The sequence below is a fragment of the Panthera pardus genome, unplaced genomic scaffold (assembly GCF_024362965.1).
Source record: "Panthera pardus isolate Hobbes unplaced genomic scaffold, ASM2436296v1 HiC_scaffold_2, whole genome shotgun sequence".
In the NCBI taxonomy this organism is placed as follows: domain Eukaryota; kingdom Metazoa; phylum Chordata; class Mammalia; order Carnivora; family Felidae; genus Panthera; species Panthera pardus.
The window spans coordinates 88435132-88457580 of NW_026526765.1; positions in this window are offsets into that span (position 1 = coordinate 88435132).

Here is a 22449-nt window from a genome sequence, read left to right on the forward strand (position 1 = left end):
ACCATGAATATGAGGGTTTAATTTTCTTCACAGCCTTGCCAACACTTAGCCTCTGTGTTTGATTGTTTGTTTATTTGTTTGTTTTATTATAGCCACCCAAATGGGTGCAAAGTGGTATCACTTTGTGGTTTTGGTTTGCATTTCTCTAATGACTAATGATGTTAAAACGTGCTTGTTATTAACCATTTGTATATCTTATGTGAAGAAATGTCTATATAAGTCTTTTGCCCATTTTTAAGTTAGATTATCCTTTTTGTATTGCTGAATGGTAAGAGTTCTTTATATATTCTGAATTCACTTCCTTTATAAGATATATTATTTGTTAATATTCCTCCTGGTCTATGTCTTTTCATTTTCTTGATGGTGTCCTTTGACGTACTCATGCTTTTAATTTTGATGAAGTCCAGTTTACTTATCTTTTGTTTTGTTGCTTGTGTCTTTGGTGTTATAACTAAGAAACCATTGCCTAATCCAAGGTGATAAAGATTTATACCTATGTTCTCTTCTAAGAGTTTTGTTTTGGTACTTATAGTTACACCTTTGATCTATTTTGAACTAAATTTTGAATGTGGGGTTAGGTGAGGGTCCAACTTCCTTGTTTGCCAGCACCATTTGTTGGAAAAGACTATTTTTTCTCTATGGAATTATCTTGGTGCTCTTTTTTCAGGCAAATCAGTTGATCATGAATGTAAAGGTTTATTTCTGGTCTCTCAATTCTATGCCATTTACCTATCAATCTTTCCTTAAGCCAGTATCACACTGTCTTGATTACTGTAGCTTTGTAGTAACTTTTCAAGTTGGGTAGTGTGAGTTTCCAACTTTGTTCTCCTTTTTCAAGATTGTTTTATGTATTCTGGATTCCTTGCATTTCCATAAAAATTTTAGGATCTGCTTAATATTTCTTTTCATTGGATTAGTGAAGTCAACGTGTGAGGAGTAAATCTGATGTATAAGAGGCTTTCTGAATTCTCCATATGTGAACATAAGAGGTGTGCTGATCTGGGAAGGGAATATCATCCACTGTATCAATGGCCTGTCCTATCTTTGAGCAATAAACCAGATCTCTCCCACCTACCTTACCCAGGGCTGCAATAAAGCTGGACCTTCCTATTGTGCTTTCTTTTTAAGGACTGTCAGTTTCCTCTGCACCACCCCCCCCCCCCAGCTCTCCCATTAGCCTGATTTTTTTTAAAAAAATATTTTAATGTTTATTTATTTTTGAGTGAGAGAAAGAGAGAGACACAGAGAGTGAGCAGGAGAGGAGCAGAGAGAGGGAGACACAGAATCTGAAGCAGACTCCAGGCTCTGAGCTGTCAGCACAGAGCCTGACATGGTGCTCAAGCTCATGAACCACGAGATCATGATATGAGCTGAAGTCGTACACTTAACCAACTGAGCCACCCAGGTCCCCTGAGACTGCTGATTTTTAAAGTTCCATGTTTTAAGCCCCACTGATTATAAGAATTCATGAAATCTGGCTCCTCATGTTAAAGGAATTCATCTTTCCTGTGCAGCCACATGTTAAGGGAATTAATCTTCCCTGTGCAGGCTTTTTGGTATGAGCCTGTTTCTCTCCCTTCTCCCTGCCCACAGCATCCCTCCCTCTCATGGATAGTTCTGTGGGTCCATTTAGCTCCTGCCCACATGTCCAACCTTCCTATCCTCTTCATTGCAGCCTCTTCTCTACATTTAGCTATGGAGAGTTTGTTCTGTCTGTCTTTAGGTCTAGTAAGATAAACATAAGACATAGAAAGAAAACCTGGCTTGAAATTTGGTTTATACTTGAGCAATGGGAGCTCATTAGTGGGTTTCCAAAAAAGAGTGATATGACCATATTTTTTATTGGAAGTATTATTTTCATCGGAAGGCAAAGTATGTATTTCAGAGAGACAACTCTGGAAGCAGGAAACCAGTTTGGAGACAAGCTTATAAACAGTAAATGAGGAAGAGATGATGAGATATGGTTACAATGAAGATGGCAGATTGGATTGAAATCAAGAGATGCTAATGAAGTAGAGTTAGCAGGACTTAATGAATGAAGGGGAACAGAATTTGTGGCCATATTTAATGTACAAAAGAAGGACTTCTTTTTCTGTCATTATTAACAAAAACTAAACCTATTTCAACTCTGTTGGGAAAGAGCCAGTAGTAAGAAAAGACAACAAGTAGAGCAAAGTCCTTGAGACGAAAGAGGAAAGGGGGGTTAAGACCCCAAATTAAGAGGTTAGCTTTCTTTATTCTTAGATGAGGGACAGCGTTTCCTCAATTTCAGGTAGGGTTAGAGTTCGCGTCTGAGAGCTAGCAGGAGCCCAGACTCTAGACTCTAGGTTCTCAGAAAGGGATTGGCAAGTGTAGAAGGAGGAGATGGATATATTACCTTCCCTAGAAAGCTACTTAAGTGCCTGTCCAATTACCTGTGCTTATACTGGTGGAATTCTTGCTTGCAAACTTCTACTTTTTTTTTAAGTAGGTGATAATCTGAGAGAAATGAATAATGTTTGAAGACCATGGAGATGGTTTGAAAAATCACCAAAAGGCAAAACCATTGACTAGGAGAATATGAAGACTACCAGGCACTGTTAAGATCCCAATTATTTATAAATTATGACTTTTTGGTGGCATCACCCTTTGCCATTGTATGGCTTTGTCATGAGCATTTGGCTGCCTTGGTATGAGGGCAGGAAGGCTAACAACTATATCCAAAGTTAGAGTTTTACTGAACAGAGCAAAGAAAGGTGTGATTAGGGAGTAGGAATGTTAGAATATGAAATTTTAGAGACCTCTTTCTTCCAAATGTTGGCAAGGTCCCAGGGATGAGGGTAAAGGAAAGCTGGTTAAATGAGGTGGAGGTGAAGACCTTAAGATGAAGAGGTCAAGGTTTGGGGTTTGCATGGGAAATGTACCACTTACCTAACATACTGTCTAGGTAAACACATTTGTCAGCAACTCTGCTTTATACAGATTACATCAGTTAGAATTTATAACACACCTATGAAGAAAGTAATTTTATTCCAATGTTCGCATAAAAATTGGAACCTTAGAAAGTTTGAGTAACTTGCATAAGATCACACAGATATTCCGAGTAATAACAGACATTTTACAGCAATTTACAATGTGTTTTGAGGCATTGTTCTAAATGCTTTATGTTCTAAGTTTTAATTGCTCAGAAAATTATTTATTATTATTATCACTGTGTTAGGGAGGAGGCTCAGGAAGTTTTCATAACTAAGGTCACATGGCTACTAAGTGGCAAGAGTTTGGACTTAGAGGAAGTGTCAGAAATAGGCTATGAGTCAAACTTGATGTTGCTCCAAAACCCATGTTTTAGTTACTCAGAAATAGCATCTACTTATGTGGGGTGCTTTTCTTTCAAGCTTCTATGAAAAGATCCCTTCCAAGAATATTAATGGAGATTTTAATTTATGCAAGGTTAAAATTTTAAGCATCATGAAATAAATGAAACTAAAATTCACACTGCAAAAAAAAAAAAAATGAAACCAAACAGAGCATTTAAATATAATATAGGAAGATGGAAGGAAAGGCAGAAATATGAAGGAAAATGAGGAAAAAATCAGAAATCATTGAGGAGGTCTATGTTAATTTTTCTTGTCTCTGAAGTGACAACACTTTTTCTTACTGAATTAAAGGTGTTATTTGGTTCCTCATGAGACTGGTTGCTTTTTTTTTTTTTTTTTTTTTTTTGGCCAATAGCTGAAGTGCAAGGATTTTGCACGAAAGAGCCCAGAACCTTGTACAGTTACTCTTAGTACTATCCACCTGCACCCCTGGGGAAGTGGAAACTGATAGGTTCTCTGATAGTCAGCCTCCACTCTTTCCCTTCAGTCCACATAGACCCTTCTGTGCCAACTTCACCAGCTGGACCCCAGCCTCCATTTCCCTTTCTCTTCAGTGGTTACTACCCCTTCTTCCACAACTATTGATTCATATCTGCCAAAGGGGCATAAGGAAACTGAAAGCAGTCTGTCTCTTGACTCACTAGTTGTGTTGTTTACATTTAATAAAGGAGCACAAGGAAATGGCAACATCTAAGTGCTTCTATAGGAGGCTGGACTTGCTGCATTGACAGTGACTATAATTTTTATTTATAAATAACGTTAACAGAAAATGGCAACTGAAACATTGAAGAACTATCACAAGCACAATATATTCTCCCCTCAAACTTAAAAAATCAGTGTAGTTTATGGAAAGTAAAAACCTGTGAGGCTGAGAGAAGTTTTAGAGCCTTCTCTATCAGCAGTCATTTGACTTCCTGAGCATCATTCTCCTTGTCAGTGTAAATAATACCCACCTTCAGAGAATCATTATAACAACCAAATCATTAAAATGAAAATAGGTAATATATATGAATAGCCTGTGACCTGCTATAGGCAAATAGCTCATTATATTTCTCTATTTCTTCATTGAGAAAGCATAGATCTTTAGACCTGGGCCCTGAAAGTTATATTTGCTGGGTACCTGTTCCTAAGATCCATGTAAACAGCTAAAGTCAATGCAGGATGCTTTCCTTTGACAAAGACATTATTTCACAGTTGATTCCTGTGGAGCAAATGTAAATTGCTTTCACTAAAGGATAAAGTTGGAAGTTCATTACCATCACAGATGTTCAAAGTACATATATGTAGATTATTATTATTATTTGCTTTTTCCTCTGCGAAGTTGTTCTTTTTTTTTCTAAATCAAAATGACTGGTACATGCAAACAGCATATAATTGAAGTTACAGTAAAGATCAAACTAAATGAGAGCATTTGTTCAATTACGTGATTTTGGCAGCAAAACACTCAGTGATTTTATTTTGTTATTATTTATTTATTTTAAACACTCAGTGATTTTATTATCCATTAGTGTTTGCTTTATTTTGTCGGAAGTGGAAAGTAGGGAGATCTTTATCTCATATGGGGTACGCCTGACTTGGACATTTAACCAAAACTCTGGTTGGTGTACTATTGGTTTTCTCAAGCTCTTCTGATTACTTTTAATTTCATTACATCCAAATAAAAAATGGCATGCTACATCTAGTCTGTGGAGTGAATTTATGCTGGAGGCAAGTTTTGTTTGGGAATGGACGTACCTCTTGGATACGTGTACACTCCCCACCATCCTAAGCCTCCACATCTCCACCTTCTCACACTCATCCTACACCCAGCCACCTCACTCATTTATGTCAATTGCCTGACCCCAGTGGGTATTGGAGTTTGGGGCTTCTAGTTCATGGAAAGGAGGAAATAAGGAATAACCCAGGTATTTATTTTTATGCTGTCGTTGTAGCATGGAAAGAGAGTTACATTTTTATTGTGAATACATGCTATGAATACTGGTAGTGCATTCTTTGCCTTTAAAAATTTTTGCAGCTAAAATAATCTAAATAGGTCTAGTTTTTCCAATAATTTCTTCAAGGTTTTGTTAGTAAGCAGCCAAAAAGAGAGGAAGGGACTACTGGATTTTCAATTAGAGAGAAAGAGAATTCCTGTCGACCTTACTGAAGGAGGGGGAAAAGAAGGGCAAATCCGGCGGGTCGAGGGCTTTTTGCTCAGTGCCCATGTGATTGCCCACAGAGCTCCTGTGATCTGGCGCTGGCTGCAGCACATCTCTCTATGTGCACATGCATGGAAACACTTTTTGTTGAAGCTACTTGACAACATTTAATGTTTATTGTTTACTTGTCATTCTGAGAAACCACACACAGACTGTTTAGGTTACACCTAATGACAGTTTTTATTCATTTTACAGTTTAATGTTTCTTTTTATTTAGCTTTTGTTATGGTTTCACAACTCCTTTCATTTATTGGAATCGTAGACAAGTTTGAAATGTGAGTGCACCCGTAAGACAAACACACATCATTACCTTTCCCTCTCCTGGTGTGCAGCCCTTTGTGAAATCTGCCAAGAGAGTATAGACGCTGATGCATGGGTAACAGAGGACAGGGGAAGGGTGGCTTCAAAAGCCCCATGTGTTTTATAGATATTTCTTTGAGAAGGTTTCTCCCGGTCAGATGGGAGCTGTGGGATAGAGATAGTAAGTGGGCTACAAAGTGCAAGGTGGTAAGAAGACTTTAGCAAGTGTATTTCTAAGAATATAAAGTCCCTGGGGAGAGCTAGTACTTAGTTCCCTTTCCTCCCTTGTCCTAGGAAAATTATACTATTTGTGATTAGAAAGGAATCACCCATGGAAAATTTGCATATACACTTTGCACCCTATCCTGACTTCAAATTAGCTAGTGTTGGGGGGTAGAGGAATGAATATTTTACTTGGGACTTGTTGTTTATTCATATGACAAATAATTAGGAATAGGGCCATACTTGGCTTACTGCTGCTCTATACCACACTAGGACTGGCAGAATAACGGAGCTGTTTGCTTATGTGTGCTTCCAGGAGTGTTTTAGCTCCTTGGTGCCATGCTGAACATCATTAAGCCACATGATAAAAATTGATGTAAGCCAGAATGCCACGCTCTTGCTGTCCCAAAGAAGTCATGGTAGCCAAAGGCAACATTAAAAATACACTTTAGGAATAACCTGACAAACAAGTAGAAGCAAGGAAATATTGACATTGAAAGTAGAAAACTGTAGCTGTTGCACTGGAGAAATTTGAGATGGCATGATAACAGTATTTGCTGAGAGTCTGCTGTACACAGCAGCATGAGTTTGGGGAAGTAAATTGGGATTCCATAATGACTTGTACAAGTAGTGGCTCAGAGGAAGGCATGTCTCTAGGGAGGGTAAAACTACAGAAGAAATCAAAGCCCAGGTCCAATAGGAGCTTTGTGAAGTCGGGGAGAGCACAGCACAGAGGTCCGTAGCCATCTTCAGTCCATGGGTGGTGCTAGGCGATTTCGTCAAAAGCAAACTGAGCTGTAGTAAAACAAATGAATATTCCCAGCTATTAGGTTTTGTATTTGTTTTTTGCTTTGCTAATCTGGGTGGACGATGAAAGCAGTTTCCCCACGTTTCATGAGTAGCTAAGCAGTTTGGTCTGGTTTCAGTTTTAGTTACCTGTTTTCTCAATCGTGGTGTTTCAGGTTATTTTTTCCTAATTAATTTTCAGGCCGCTGAGACTGTGAGTTTTTAAAGAAATTAAGAATTAGTGAGATGAATGTTTCCCAAGATGAGTTTATATTCTTACAACTTTTGTATACTTATGATGATCTTACAACATTAGAATTTTTTTGAACAGGGTCAATAAGTTTCCTACCACAGAATGAGGGAATCCCATCAGCGAAATCTCTGTGATATGGATGGCTGATGAAGAGAAGGTGATGAGGAATGGAAAAGAGTGAGCCACAGAAAATGTGCTTTCATGACTCAGAGCAGCTGTGATCAGAGAGGGCCAATGGGGGTTTCTGAGGGGCTCATGGATGTGTTCACAAAAAAAAGAGTCAACATATGTCTGGTCCAGAGAGTGGGAAGCCAGAATATAATTTTACCACTTACCAGGCAAGTAAAAGCCATTTCATTCATTCCCTTGATCTTTTTCCTCCCATTACATGTGACCATGATGAGATAAATGAGAGCAGATAAGAAGAAGAGGAGGAGGTGAGTGGAGAAGGCGGGTGTTGCCAATTATTGGCTGAAGAGAAGGAGATTTCCTTTTGAATAAAAATTGAATGATTGCTTAATATCTTGAACTTGGAGACTCTACATAGCTGAAGTGCGACCGTGTTTGATGACTTACAATGACTAGGATTTTCTATTGCCTCACTGTGAGCAGAGGAATCAGGGGGCTGCTGGAATTTTTATGCAATTCATTTCCATCCACTAAATAATATGTCCAGGGATATAGAAAACAACATAAAATCATATTTAATCATATCCCATGTGTGTTTAACATGTAGGTTAGAAAGTAATAAAAATAAAAAACAGCAAAACCTTTCTCTAATGGGCTTAAACAAAGCCTGGGTTATGTGACTGGACAATCCAGAGATTGGGTTGACATCAGCTAAGGCTTGAGCATTCAGTTCCTTCCATTGGTTCCCTTGTGGTCTTAAGATGTTTGCCAAAAGTACCCAAAGCTGCATTCTTTTTGTTTCCTGTCTAGCTGAAAAGATAACTTCTTTGTCCTGATGTATTCCACAAAAGTAAATTGAAAGATTCAAATCCTAAGATTTGAATGGTTCAAACCCCCATGAAACTATCTCTGTGGCCATGGGGTACATATGTTGGTTGCTTAGTTTAGTTCACATGCCAGAGGGTAGGATCATCTTCCCTGGAATCATGCAGGTACTACAATCATTGCATTAGCAAGGCGGAAATGATTAATGAGTTCCAGAGAAGGAAAAGTACCTGTTTAAAATCTTTAATCTACATAGCAACCTTGTGAATTAGGTTATATTGTTGTCCCATTTTTCTGATGAGAACAATTTCCCAAGGATGAATAGCTTATAAGTAGTGATTTGAGAATGAAATCCAGGTCATTCTAACTTTGTACCTCGAAGTCATTCTATTTTGGTATACCGCCTGTGCAGCATAAATTAAGCGTATATAAGGTTCTCTAATCTAGACCAGGAAAGGATGTTAATATCTGTCTTCCATAACTTTCACGTTATAAAAGAACCTGGTGGGAAGCTTAAAAGTCTTGAAATGATAAAAAGATAACTTTCTCTTCCAGAAACCAAAAATCTTATCAATCATAAATACGAAGAGTTTTACTTGAGTTTTTGAAAACTTTAAAAAGGTTCTTTTATTCTTGTTTATGGAAAACTCGGAAGTATATGTACCTTGAGAGTAATGTTCCTGTTGATTTTGGAATTATCTAGTCATCCCAAATGCTACATGTAACATTTGTACCTGTTTTTTAAACATGAACTGCATATGGCAAGGTGTAAAGCTTAGAAAGTCAAAGAAAAGGGAGGATCCTAACAAGCAAATCGACTGGAGGATTCAAGAGCTGTTAGCATTATGAATGGAAGCTATTACCTGAAAAAATATTGCCGTAGGAGGTTTAGACTGGGACATTAAAACAAATCGTTGTCCTGGGCATTGGAGTTAAATAAGGGGGCATGATAATGAAGTTTCATTGTCTTGAATCTGTGGGAAATAGATATTCCAGGGCTATGAGCTCATAAGCATTAATGCTGTAGGACTGTACCTTGATAAGTCTCCTTTGGGGAAAAGGTAACTGAGCAAATTATGTTCGTGGTACATTGGCATATCTTATAACCCACTTCTTATTTTAGAAATGCTTAATATTATTAATTTACCTAAATGCCAGGGGAGACAGATGCTCAGAGATTTTCTAATTGCCCAAAGAGTTATATTCTAAAACTGGAAACCCCAGGTGGTCCCACCTCGATTCTGAATGGCAAGAGAGGAATCTTGCTACTGTTCTTACATGTTGCCCAGCAGAGCTGGGAGAGGCTGAACTGCTTGGTCATTTTTTCCAGCCATCTCTCACATTGCTTCTCAGGAACCACATCGGGCAAGATTCAAATTGAGTGACTAAACAATGACAGCAGGGGCTTCAGAAAGATCAGAATGGATTCTTTTATATTTAACAATCTCCTTCTTACATCTAAGTTTCTGAGTTGACACTGAAGCAGGGATGGGGGAGTCTATAAAATAAATAGAATCCCAGGGCTCCTCGGTGGCTCAGTCAGTTAAGCGTCAGACTTGGGCTCAGGTTATGATCTTGTGGTTTGTGGGTCTGAGCCCCAAATCGGGCTCTGCACTGAAAGCGCAGGGCCTTGAGCCTTCTTCAGATTCTGTGTCTCCCTCTTTCTCTGCCCCACCTCTGCCTGTGCTCTGTCTCTCAAAAATGAATAAATGTCAAAAAAAATTAAATAAATAGAATCCCAAAGCTTATTTTAATCAAATTTCTTTCAAGAAGAATGCTCTTTACTACTTCTTCAAAACCCCCTGTTTTCCCATCTATTTTTTCACTTTGCCCTGTTATCGTAAATGCTGTTAACGTGAATTTGAGAAACTGATGAAGTAATAGATTATCAGTTCTGTGCAAAATATAGGTCTCGTTCTGCTTGTGTAGGCAACTTGCAGTCATCCCAAAATGTCACAGTCTCAGGGAATTCAAAGTCTTTAGGGCCTTTAAAAGTAATATCCTTTTAGGGACATAGACATATTTACTGAAATACATAACACAGAAAATAAAGTTCTTTGCCTTGCTTTACACCCTGGAGTGTGATAAATTCTGTGGGCTGTAGACTAAGCCAGTTCCATTGTTTCTCAGAGGATTTAGTTCACTACCAGAATGTCATTGTGATTTTAGTACTTGATATTTTGGCCTTTGGAATGACCATTTGTTGTGTAGAGTACGTGATGTAAAGTCCTCTGAAATGTTATTAATACCATTTAAATGTTTCCTATAATTATTTCAATAACTTTAAGGAAAGTCCCTGTTTTAAAAGATCACCTTTCTGGTGAGGGACAATTTATAGCTGATGTGTAACTCAACAGGAAGTCAAGAGAGCAATCACCAAGAGGAATGAGATAGTCAAAGTTTCTCCAGACTAACACATAAAAGGATTTCTTGGGAACTGAACCCAGCAATAAAAGAACAGAGGATTAGTCACAGTGAATTGGATGCACTGGTCCCACCATTCTTTCTCCTGAGGGAAATGCCTAGTGTTCTGTAAGAAAATAGGAAGCCCTCAGGATATATCTCAGGATATATTCTACCAGTTGTTTCCTTAAAGAGAAAAGACTGTTTGAAAAAATTTTGGGGTGAGAACATGGAGAGGCAAGTGGAAAAAAAATGATGAGTCATTAACTCCCCATCATTTGCTGATTTTTAGTTTTTATGGCTATGAATATTAGGGCAAGGAATGGCCAAGTCCCCAGTTGTTTTTAGATATAGAAATTATCACTCTATTTCCCCCCATAATTTCAGGAAATATTTCAATAGAAAATGCCTCTCCATTTCCATCAGCTATTAAAATGTAATGGGGAGTTGCTATTCAGTGGGCATAAAGCTTGTTACACAAGATAAATAAGAGCTAGATATCTTCTGTACAACATTGTGTCTGTAGTTAACAATGCTATATTGTACACTTAAAATTTTAAAGGGTGGATATCATGTTAAATGTTCTTACCACAATTAGGAAAGGAAGGAAAGAAGGAGGGAAGGAAGGAAGGAAGGAAGGAAGGAAGGAAGGGGGAAATAAATAGCAACAACAACAGTAAATGTAAAGTTCTAGAAAATGGAGCCCTCACTTTTTTAGAGGCAATGCTAGTTTGGCAGAATTGAGTACAGAATTGGGTTGGCGCCACTTTGATCCCATCTTCTCTCCAGTTTAGAGGTTTCACTGTGTCCACTGGTATTCCATGTTGGTCCTGGGAAGGGCTTCACAGAAGCTATCAGTGGAGAGATTGGACCCTACCCCTACCTTTATATGTAATTCAAAATAAAAATTTTGTTTTCAAAAGGACACCACTTAAAATGAGGTGGAAATGGAAATAGTTTCCTTGTAGATGCTTTTCACCTTGCAAGCTTCTGGATACATTCATCAAAGAAGAACTGGCCTGTTTTTTTGTTTCATTCTCCATCTCCCTGCTTTGTTGAGACCTGTGGCTAGTCTGCCTGTTGGGAAAGCCAGCACAGGCCTTATGCACAGCAGCTTCTGTTGCATTTTCCTTTGATCTTCTTCTAGATCCCAGAGCCATTTTTTAAAAAATCAAAGCTGACATATGCTTTGCAAAAATTTCTTTGTTTCTCTTTTTGCAGTTACTCAGTTTAGTTTCTAAAGCAAACACATGCCTCACCTGCATTTTAATTTTTCTGGTCATTTCTGTTTTTATTTTCTACTGTACAAGTTCATGCAAAACTTGGCAACACAATATTCCTTTAATATAATGGGCTCCACAAAAATGTTTGCCACACATCAGTGCCTTCTCAATGCCACAAAGTAGAAAGGATTTTATAAGTTTCTCTGGTTTTAGGGGGAATCGAACAAGAAATTTGGGATTTATTATTGTCCAAAAACCTTAATCATCTAGATACCCTTTATTCCAAAGTCATTTTCTCTGCCCTCCTATTAAATACTCCATCATTTCCCCTTTCCTTTGCCCAGGTGCACTAGGTGGATCTACACATGTGTTTTACTTCCTGAACTCAGATCCTTGGTGTGATTTTGCTGTGTCAATTCTTACTACATGCCAAATACTTTCACTCTTCAAAATAGCTTGGGATAGTAGAAATTGACACTCAGTGACATTTCTAGTTATTTATTTATTTATTTTTTTAGGCCATTAAATCCATTTTTTTTTCAACACAAAATATGTAGAAATTTTAAGAATAGCCTTGTTTTGTTTTAATACTATAATTTTTTTTCACTCTCTACTTTCCCTGGTCATATCTTGGGAGAGATATCAAAGTGGAAAGAAGAACTGGAGGAGCATTCAGTCCTCATCAAACACAAGAAAGTCAGATATGAATTAAAAGTACGGAGTTTTAAAGATGACCGAAGCACCGTGAATAGTTAGCCAGGAGTCACAGAGAATGTGGGCACTTTAACAAATGAAGGCCCTGAGAAGACAATCTGATGTGTGATATGAAAGGAAGACAGGGAAATGCACTGAGGTAACAAACCCAAGTTTGAGAATCTTGGAACCGAGAGAAGCTGAAAGAACTTTCCAGAATGCTATGAAACACAAATTTTCACAGATTAAAAAGCTTTCCAAGAACTTCTCACAGAATTTCTTTTTTGTGAATTGACCTTTTTGTTCATGAGAATATAATTAGTTTCTGACCAAGAGTAATCCAAAGATTCTTTTGGAGCAGCTTAAAGGATCCAGATATTCTAGGGAAATAATTTGTAAATTCCACTCCCACATATAATCATTATGACCATTAGGGGAAACATGAGAATCAAGGGCTAATACTTTCATGGTGTTACCAGGGACATGAGCACTGAGGGACCAGAAAAAGAGGAACTAACTATCCCAGGGTCTGCACTGCCATCACTAGAGACTTATTTCTCTGATACATAAGACTTGTTTTCAAATCCTAGAATGTTATAAATGAAAGGAATCTTAGAAATAAGACCAATTCAACTGTTTTTTTTAAATTTTATTTTAGAGACAGAGAGACAGACAGAGAGGTGGAGAGAGCATGAATCTGGGAGAAGGGTAGAGGGAGAGAGAAAGAGAATCTCAAGTAGGCTCTACACTCAGCATGGAGCCCTATGTAGGGGTGGATTCAGGGCTCAATCCCATGACCCTGGGATCATGACCTGAGATGAAATCAAAAGCCAGACGCTCAACTGACTGAGCCACGTAGATTCCCCAAATCCACTGTTTTATAGATGAATAAATTGAGGTATAGAATAGCCAGTTTGTTCAAAGTCACAATTAATGTGTTAGCTTCTTATCAGGGACCAGAGATGAATTCTTTTTAAAGCCATTACAGTTGGTTAAAACTGAAATCTAACCCAAAGGAAATTTGTCAAAAGAATCCTGAGTATCTTAGCCTGAGTTGCCTCAAAAGCAGAGCCTGAACAGAGGATTCTTTGCAATTTATCTGGGAATATGATGCCAGAGAACAGGGGTATGGGCAGAGGGAGAGAAACAAAGAAGGAGGTAAAGCCAATTCAAGGAAGAGCTTAACCACCCTAACCTGCACCAGGAGATCAGGTGACTGGTGCTGAATCTCTCTGAAACCCTTGTGAAATACGGGCACAAAAGAAGAAAACCTCATCCATTGGCTTCCATTGGTCAATGGTGATTCCATGAGCAATAAGTCTTTTGGGGTTCCATATTGTGTATAAAGGAGTATGGAATAGAAAGGCACTGCAGAAGGCCCTAGGTAGGAAATGGGAAGTGCAGAGTCTGGGCCTCCTGTGAGTTGCTCTCTAAATGTACCATCAGAGAGTTGATGGAAGCCTGCATCAGACTAGTGGGCACAGCATGCCTAGCCAAAGAAGTTAGGTCAGGAGAATTCTGAAGCACAACCTAAGTGGTGTCTTCTGCATTCTCCAGAAGAACTAAAAACTGCTGTGAGAAGAGCAGGAAAACTGCTTGGTCCCCCTTCTTCACTGCTCCTCAAAATAAGTCTTGTAGAATCCCCATCTCTAATGTTTCCCAAACTCTTTATGTCTCTAGTCTCTATCTATCAGTATCATTCTTCTTTCTCCTGGTAGGCTCTCTTTCTTCATATGATATAAATGTGACCCTCAACGCTTTCCAAGTTTAATATCTTACATCATTAATTCAGGAGAAACTACTCTGCCTCTCTGTGTCCCAAGCTTAAAAATCTCAAGGATGGGATATTGGTCTAATGAAGGACTAATGCCAACTCCTGGACCAGAAGGCAGGATCACAGAGGGCATGGGAAATGTGGGTGGAGTAGGAGGGAAGGCACTTGCCTTAAGAAAGGAATGTGATAGGTGGACAAAACAGTAGGTTCCTACTAAGCCAGTCCACCATTTTGCCTTTTAAGGGTTTTCTGTTAAATGAGACCATACTTAAAGGAGTAACACTAACTTGACATTTTAATGGGCCCTCTTCAGGCTTGGATAAACTTTGAGACAGTGGAAATAAGACCCAGGATGGACACCCAGAAAAGGGGAGGTGTTGTCCCTATAGGAGATAGGACTATTTTTCCTGTTTTACAATTAACCCTAGGATTTTTCCTGGATTTAGTCCTCCTGAAAACTATGAAGGTGTAGGCAATTCAATACAATATTAGGTATGGATATATTTTTTAAACCCTTGGTGAATACTTTTATAAAAAGAAGAATTACTAAAGTTTTTTTTTTTCTATCTTTCAGTGTATTTTTGCTTATTGAGGTTATTTTCCTCTTAAAGTGGAACTCACCTGGAGAGGACAAGAGGGAATTAAATATGTAGAAAATGTTGGTTTACATCCTCTCATCAGAAAATGAAAAGTTGAATGGAGATTTCAGCACTTATGTATTTAGAATACTTGCTATCTACAAATAACAGCTAATATCCTTTGAATACTTATCATGTGTTGGGCCATGTGCTCCATGTTTTGTGTGTGTTTATTTGTTCAATCCTCAGAACTTCCCTGTGAGATAGATGCTATTCCTCTCTAATTTTTCTCAGTTGAAGGAATAGAAACACAGAGAAATGATATGCCCTAGTTTTAATAGCTGAGTGGTAGACCTGGGATCCAAATGCAGGCAGTCTGGTCCCTTAGTCTATTTCCTTAACCCATTTGCCATGTTGCCTTTCTGAGAACTTTAAAGAGACTGCTCTGAACCACTACACTAAAATTAAAAAATGTCCTTCGGATGGGTTTTTAATTGCAGATTTATTTTTTGTTTGTTTGAATTCTTTTCACTTCTGCCTCTACAATGATATTTACATAAAATTGACATCTGTTGACAATGTCGTGTTGATACATGCCCTTTCCAAGTTCTTAGAGATGCATTGTGTTATTATCATTTGCCATATTTTTCACAGAGATGAATACCATAAAAAGACTTTTGACAAAATAAACCAAAAAATAATAATAAACCTGACAATTAATTATCAGCAAAGTACACGGGAAAAGAAGTTTTAAAATATTTTCTGCCTAAACATAGGTAGAAATGGGGGACATCTGGGTGGCTCAGTCATTTAAGCCTCTAACTCTTGGTTCAGGTCATGATCTCATGGTTTCGTGATATGGGGCCCCGCGTAGGGCTCTGTGCTGACAACATGGCACCTGCTTGGCATTCTGCCCCTCCCCTGCTCATGCTGTCTCTGTCTCTCTCAAAAATAAATAAATAACCTTAAAAAATAGGTATAAATGAGAACCTTATCTATGCTAATACTCATAAAATACTCCTCATACCTTTTTAGATATTAGGTATTGATCCTCTTGAGATCATTATATTCAAGTACTGACTATTCAATTGAGAGTTATGATTCAAGAGATGTCCCACGGGGACCAGCATAAATTTAAACACTGGTTCATCAGAAAAAACAAACTATTGTGGGCCTCCTTAACTTTTATTAATCACTAAATAATGAATTTATGTATATATGTATGTGTGTGTGTATATATATTCAGTGGAGAAAGTTTTCCTCTTTCAAATCTCCCTTCCCACCCCTGCCTCTTGGAAACACTGGGCTCTAGTAGAAAAACAGCATTTACATGCGTCATCACCAGCCTGCTTTTACTGAGCACACTTTTTTCATGCAGTAGCTATGCTAAAAGCTGGAGCTCCATCAGATTAAATGCCATAGCTCCTGTCTTATAAGCAAAATATGGAGACAGCCTACGTGCAAGAAAGATAAACAACTATAATGTAATCACATGCTGAGTTGCAAATGAATAAGGCTAATAAGAGCTATGAAAAGTCATGGAAGGACAGATTGCTGAGAGCTGGGGTGATTAGGCATTGAGAGTGGGGTGGTAGCCGTAGAGATGGGAAAGGGGGCTCTAACTCCCTACTTGCTAGGGTCTTCCTAACTCTATAAATGTTTTCCCTAGAAGACTGTTGCCTGGATTTTAAGCATTCTTTTTGAATCCACTGCTTTTGAGAGATTTTGAGGTTGAAATAGTTAAATTATTATAGTTTTGTGCCAAATTCGGCCTTATCAAAGTTGAAATGAAAGTATTTAATTTTAAAAGAAGGTTTTATTTTTGGTCGTGAAGTGGGAGCAACTTATCACAGGTTGTTCTTTGCAACATAGCACAAGAGGAACAAAGAGAGAAAGCTAATGAGGCAAAAATATCCTTTATTAGTGAGGGCTGTAAGCACTGACTGGCAAACTGTAGTCCACTTTTCATAGTTGGGATGAGAGAATGAAAATTAATGGAAAAGTTGGAATACGTAGCTTTGCTCTAGAAATTGAGTGATAAAACTGTTAACAGTGATCATTATTGGAATGTGCTAGATGCATCATGCATCATCTGCTGTGCCTACAACTGATAATATCACCTTGAATACCACTTTTCTTCAGCTTGGGTGGGAATTGAAGACAGAAGGTAGAGGCAAGAACCTGATTGACAAAGAGCTCCCCAGATGCATAGATAGTTAGGTAGAAAATGATAAAATGATAGATAAAAATAGATAGATAGATTAAAATTCTACATGTGCCCAGTTAATGCTGCTCTCATTGTACCTCAGAAAACTGAACATATTAATTAGGGTGAGCACCAAGTTCCTATCCAACAATCTTAAATAAATAGAAGCTTAATCTCTAATGTAACAGTCCGGGTTACAACAGTGGGGTAGCTGTGCTCCACAAACTTTTAGAAACTTAGATTCCTTTCATTTTAGGATGAAATCCCACCGTCATTTACAAAGGTGAAGTCTGGGTTGCTGGCTTATAAACGGTCCTGCTTGTGGAAATACAAACCAAAGCCCAAGAAAGCAGCTTGTCTTCAACTCAGAGACAATTTAGAATTTATATACATCATTGCCACTTGCATCCTATTGACTCCAATCCAGTAAATTTCAGCCATAACTAATGTTTATGCTAGATCCTGAAGATTCAATATGAACAAGAGATGTCCCAGTATTTTGGGAACTTACAGTCTAAAGACAAGACAAAAGTGTCAAGCTGTTCTCTAACTCAATAAAAGTATTCTAAAACTTAGGTCAGGAACTATGACTCAGAGATGGGTAGGGGAAAATTCTTATTCATCCTATTTTGTAAGGATATCACCACTGAAAAGCAACCTGAAAGGATGGCAGAAAAGGCCTTAGCTAGAAATGTTAAGCCTATGTAACAGGGATAATATTGTTTTAAAGTATCACTGCATTTTTCCTCATTTGCATTTTCATATATAAGACTATCCTTCTAGTCATCCAGAAACATGGATTTTTATTGGAAATATTAGGCATGAAATATGCAGAATGTGAAGAGAAATAAAGAGCCAACATTCAGATTTTCTCCGTCAAAGAAGAACTTGTGAGCAACTAGTTGCAAAAACAACCTTAAAGGCCAGAAAAGCCTTGGGAGGGAAAAAAAAAGATTTTCTAAATTCATTGAGCTCCCAGCTTTACCATGTGCCATTAATATGATGTAAGAAAAGGTACTGATACAAGGTGAAAATCCAGCTCACAGATAATTGGAAAGGCTACGAGAGAGAGAAATTGAAGCACGCAGGGGGATACATGCATCCAGGCTCTCCACTCCAGACCAAACTTTGGGAGCAACATTGAGTGGGGTGGGGAGCTAGAAACATCCAGAGAGAAATGAAGACATCTCCGTATATCTGTACTAGTGGCCTGTTTTCTTAGAACTGGCCAAGGAGAAGGTACAGAGCTTTAGAAGCCAAACATTTATTCAGAACCATTTTCAACCACAGGCATGGTAGAAGGCATATTTATTTAAAAAGACAGTAGATTCAGTCCAGGTTTCTCATAGCTGCACATAGCATGTAGGTAATTCAGAAGTATCCGTGGGCCTTGGTGAGGAGAGATGTGGGGCTTGAAAGAAGAGGTAATAAAGTATAGAGTATTTGACACCTGAAGCAAATGGATAGGACCGTAAATATCACCCTTGGGAACATGATGTTTCCTGTGCCTCAGGAGATACTGCAAAGGACCCTATAAACTCAACCAGATTACCCCAGATAAGCCACTTCTTAACTGAATCCTTTCAAGATCCAGAGTACAGCACAGGGGCCCATAAGAGCAAATCCATTACTTTCCCCTCTCTTCCCCAATCCCCACAAAGGAACCTAATTTACTTTATATATACCCTAGTTCTACCCTGGGATGATTCAGGCATAAAAAAAGAACTCTGAAAGCCTGAGCATGTTTCCTCAAATAGACCACATTAAAATGAGAGACAGTGTTAAACAGGAAGATAGTAAGAGATACGATTTCTCACATATTTAACTTAACGGGGTGGGTGTTCAAAAGTAAGATTTACTCAATTATGGAAAATGATTATACATATCAAAAATACATTAGTCATTTGGGTTAATGAGCATCTTTTAAACACATAAAATGAAAAATTTAACTTTCTTTGTGCATTTGTACCTATCTATTAAGTAAAAGACACTAGTCAAGGAAGGAGACTCAGAACACAGAGAAGGAGGACAGGATAGCCCATGGACAAATAATGAGAAAGGGAAGTCTTTCCACTTGGAATGCCAGGTGACCACAGACACTGATGGTCCACGCTTGTGGCTAATATGTTACTGGTCAAAATGACATCCAATTATATATATTGATATGTGAAAATGTGCACAATATAGTAAGTGGAAAAAGCGAAGTACAAAACAACATATGTGGTGTGACTTAATTTATGTGAAAGGAAGTATTTAAGCCAAACACATCCATAATATGCTTTTTTTTTTAATGTTTATTTATTTTTGAGAGAGAGACAGAGTGCGAATGGGGGAGGAGTAGAGAGAGAGGGAGACAAAGAATGCGAAATGGGCTCCAGGCTCGGAGGTGTGAGCACGGAGCCAACGTGGGGCTCAAACTCAGGAATGGTGAGATCATGACTCAAGCTGAAGTCGGATACCTAACTGACTGAGCCACCCAGGTGCCCATAATATTATGCTTAAAAAAAAAAAAAAAACTACACCCAGGTGAATTAATAATGGAATCCACAAACTTCAAAAAATTCGTATAAGCAACAGTGTCATCTACTTCTCTCCACTTGCAGATTCCACGCATGAGGAGCATCTCTGCTGCTCTCAGTGGCCAACTAATCCAGCTGGAGATGATCCAGGCTTTGCATGATCAACAACAGCAGTAAGTCAGTCCCAAACCAGCAAGTGGTTGTCTGCCCCCTGCCTCACTTCTAGCTCCCTTCTTTTTTGTGTATTTATTTTTTTAATTATTATTTTTAATTTAATTTTTATTATTGAACTATAATTGACATACAGTGTTATATTAGTTTCGGCTTATATTCAGTTGACAACTCTATACATTACTCCCTGCTCACCATGATAAGCATAGTCAACATTTGTCACCATACAAGGTTATTACAATATTATGGACTATATTCCCTATGTTGTACTTCTCATCTGTGTGACTTATTTATTTTATTACTAGAAGCTTTTACCTCTTAATCTCCTTCACCTATTTCGCCCATCTCCTAACCTGCTTCCCCTCTCACAACCACCAGGTTGTTCTCTATATTTAGGAGTTGGCTTGCTTGAGTTTTTCTTTGTTTGTTTATTTATTTTGTTTTTTGTTTTTAGACATCACATATGAGTGAAATCATATGGTACTTGTCTTTCTCTAACTTCACTTAGCATTTTGCTCTCAAGGGATATCTATGTTGTCATAAATGCTAAGATTTCATTCTTTTTTATGGCTGAATAATCAGTCATTGTATGTATTTACCACATCTTCCTTGTCCATTCATCATCCATTAAGGGACACTAAGGTTGCTTCCATATCTCGGCTATTGTAAATAATCCTGCAATAAACATAGAAGTGCATACCTTTTTGAATTAGTGTCTTTGTTTTCTTTGGCTAAATACCTAGAATTATTGGATTGTATGGTATTTCTATTTTTAAATTTTGGAGACAACTCCAAACTGTTTCCCACAATGGTTGCACCAACTTACATTCTTACCAACAGTGCACAAGGCTTTCTTTTTCTTCACATCCTCGCCAATCCCTTGTTATTTCTGATTGTTTTAATTCTAGCCCTTCCAGGGGCACCTGGGTGGCCCGGTCAGTTAAGGGTCTAACTCGATTTCAGCTCAGGTCGTGATTCCGAGGTTGTGATCCTGAGGTCATGAGATGGAGTCCCACGTGTGCTCCTTGCTGAGCGTAGAGCCTGTTTGGGATTCTTTCTCTCCCTCTGCTCCTCCCTCACTTGTATGTGCACACTCTTTCTTTCTCTCAAAATAAATAAATAAACATTTAAAAAATAGTTAAACAAATACTAGCCATTCCAGCTGGTGTAAGGTGATATCTTATTGTGGTTCGAATTTGCATTTCTTTAATGTTTAGTGATGATGAACAGGTTTTCATGTGACTGTTGGTCATCTGTATGTCTTCTTTGGGAAAATGTCTATTCAGGTTCTCTGTCCATTTTTTTTTTAATTTTTTTTTTAACGTTTATTTATTTTTGAGACAGAGAGAGACAGAGCATGAATGGGGGAGGGTCAGAGAGAGAGGGAGACACAGAATCTGAAGCAGGCACCAGGCTCTGAAGCCGAAGCCGAAGTCGGACGCTTAACCGACTGAGCCACCCAGTCGCCCCTATCTGTCCATTTTTTTAATCAGCTTTTTCTTTTGATGTTGAGTTTATTATATTATTCTTTATATATTTTGGATAATTAACTCCTTATCAGATATATCATTTGCAATATCTTCTCCCGTTCACTATGTTGCCTTTTTGTTGTTGTTGATGGTTTCCTTTGCTTTGTAAAAGCTTTTTAGTTTGTTGTAGTGACAATAGTTTAATTTTGCTTTTGTTTTGCTTGCCTGGGGGGGCACACCCATAAATATGTTGCTGAGGCCAATGTCCAAGAGATTACTGCCTATCTTTTCTGTTAGGAGTATTATAGTTTCAGGTCTCACATTTAAGTCATCTATTTTGGGTTTACTTTTGTGTATGGTTTAAAAATGGTCCAATTTCATTCTCTGCATATAGCTCTCCAGTTTCTCCAGCACTATTTATTGAAGAGACTGTCTTTTCCCCATTGTATACTGCTTTCTTTGTTGCAGTTGATCATATAAGTTGACCATATAAGCGTGGGTTTGTTTCTGGGATCTCTATTCTGTTCTGTTGATCTTTGTGTCTATTTTTTGTGCCAGTTCCATACAGTTTTGATTAGTATAGCTTTAGACTATATCTTGAAGTCTGAGATTATAATACCTCCAGCTTTGTTCTTTGTCAAGATTGCTTTGACTATTTGAAGTCTTTTCTGATTCTATACAGATTTTGGGATTATTCTAGTTCTGTGAAAAATGCTCTTGGTATTTTTATAGGAATTGTATTGAATTTATAGATCACTTGGGGTCCAATGAACATTTTAACAATATTAATTCTCCCAACCCATGAGCATTGGAATATCTTTTCAGTTATTTGTATCATCTTCAGTTTCTTTCATCTTATGGTTTTATGTCTTATAGTTTGTGTCTTAATGTCTTATAGTTTTTACCTAGCTCTCTTCTGTTATGGTAAAAATAAGAAGGGAAAGAAACAAACAATAAACACAATTTAGGAAAAGTTATAATCTCTGTCTTTATTCTGCTTGTGTTTAACTTGTCTTAGAGTAAAACTAAGAAGAAGGTTAAGACACTTGAATTTGATCTTTGAAATTCAAATCCAAATCAGAGAACTTTTCAGAAATAGGGTATCAAGTTGCTGACTTTTAGCATGTCAGAGCAGAATCAGGAGAGTACTGTAGACAAATTCTCCCTAAACAAAATCTGCCTCTCCATTTCACAAATAAGAGATTCATTTGTGTTAATAAGCTCCTTTCAGGTGCGCCTGGGTGACTCAGTCAGTTGAGCATCTGACTTTGGCTCAGGTCATGATCTCAGCGTTCATGGGTTCGAGCCCTGCGTCGAGCTCTGTGCTGACAGCTAGGAGCCTGG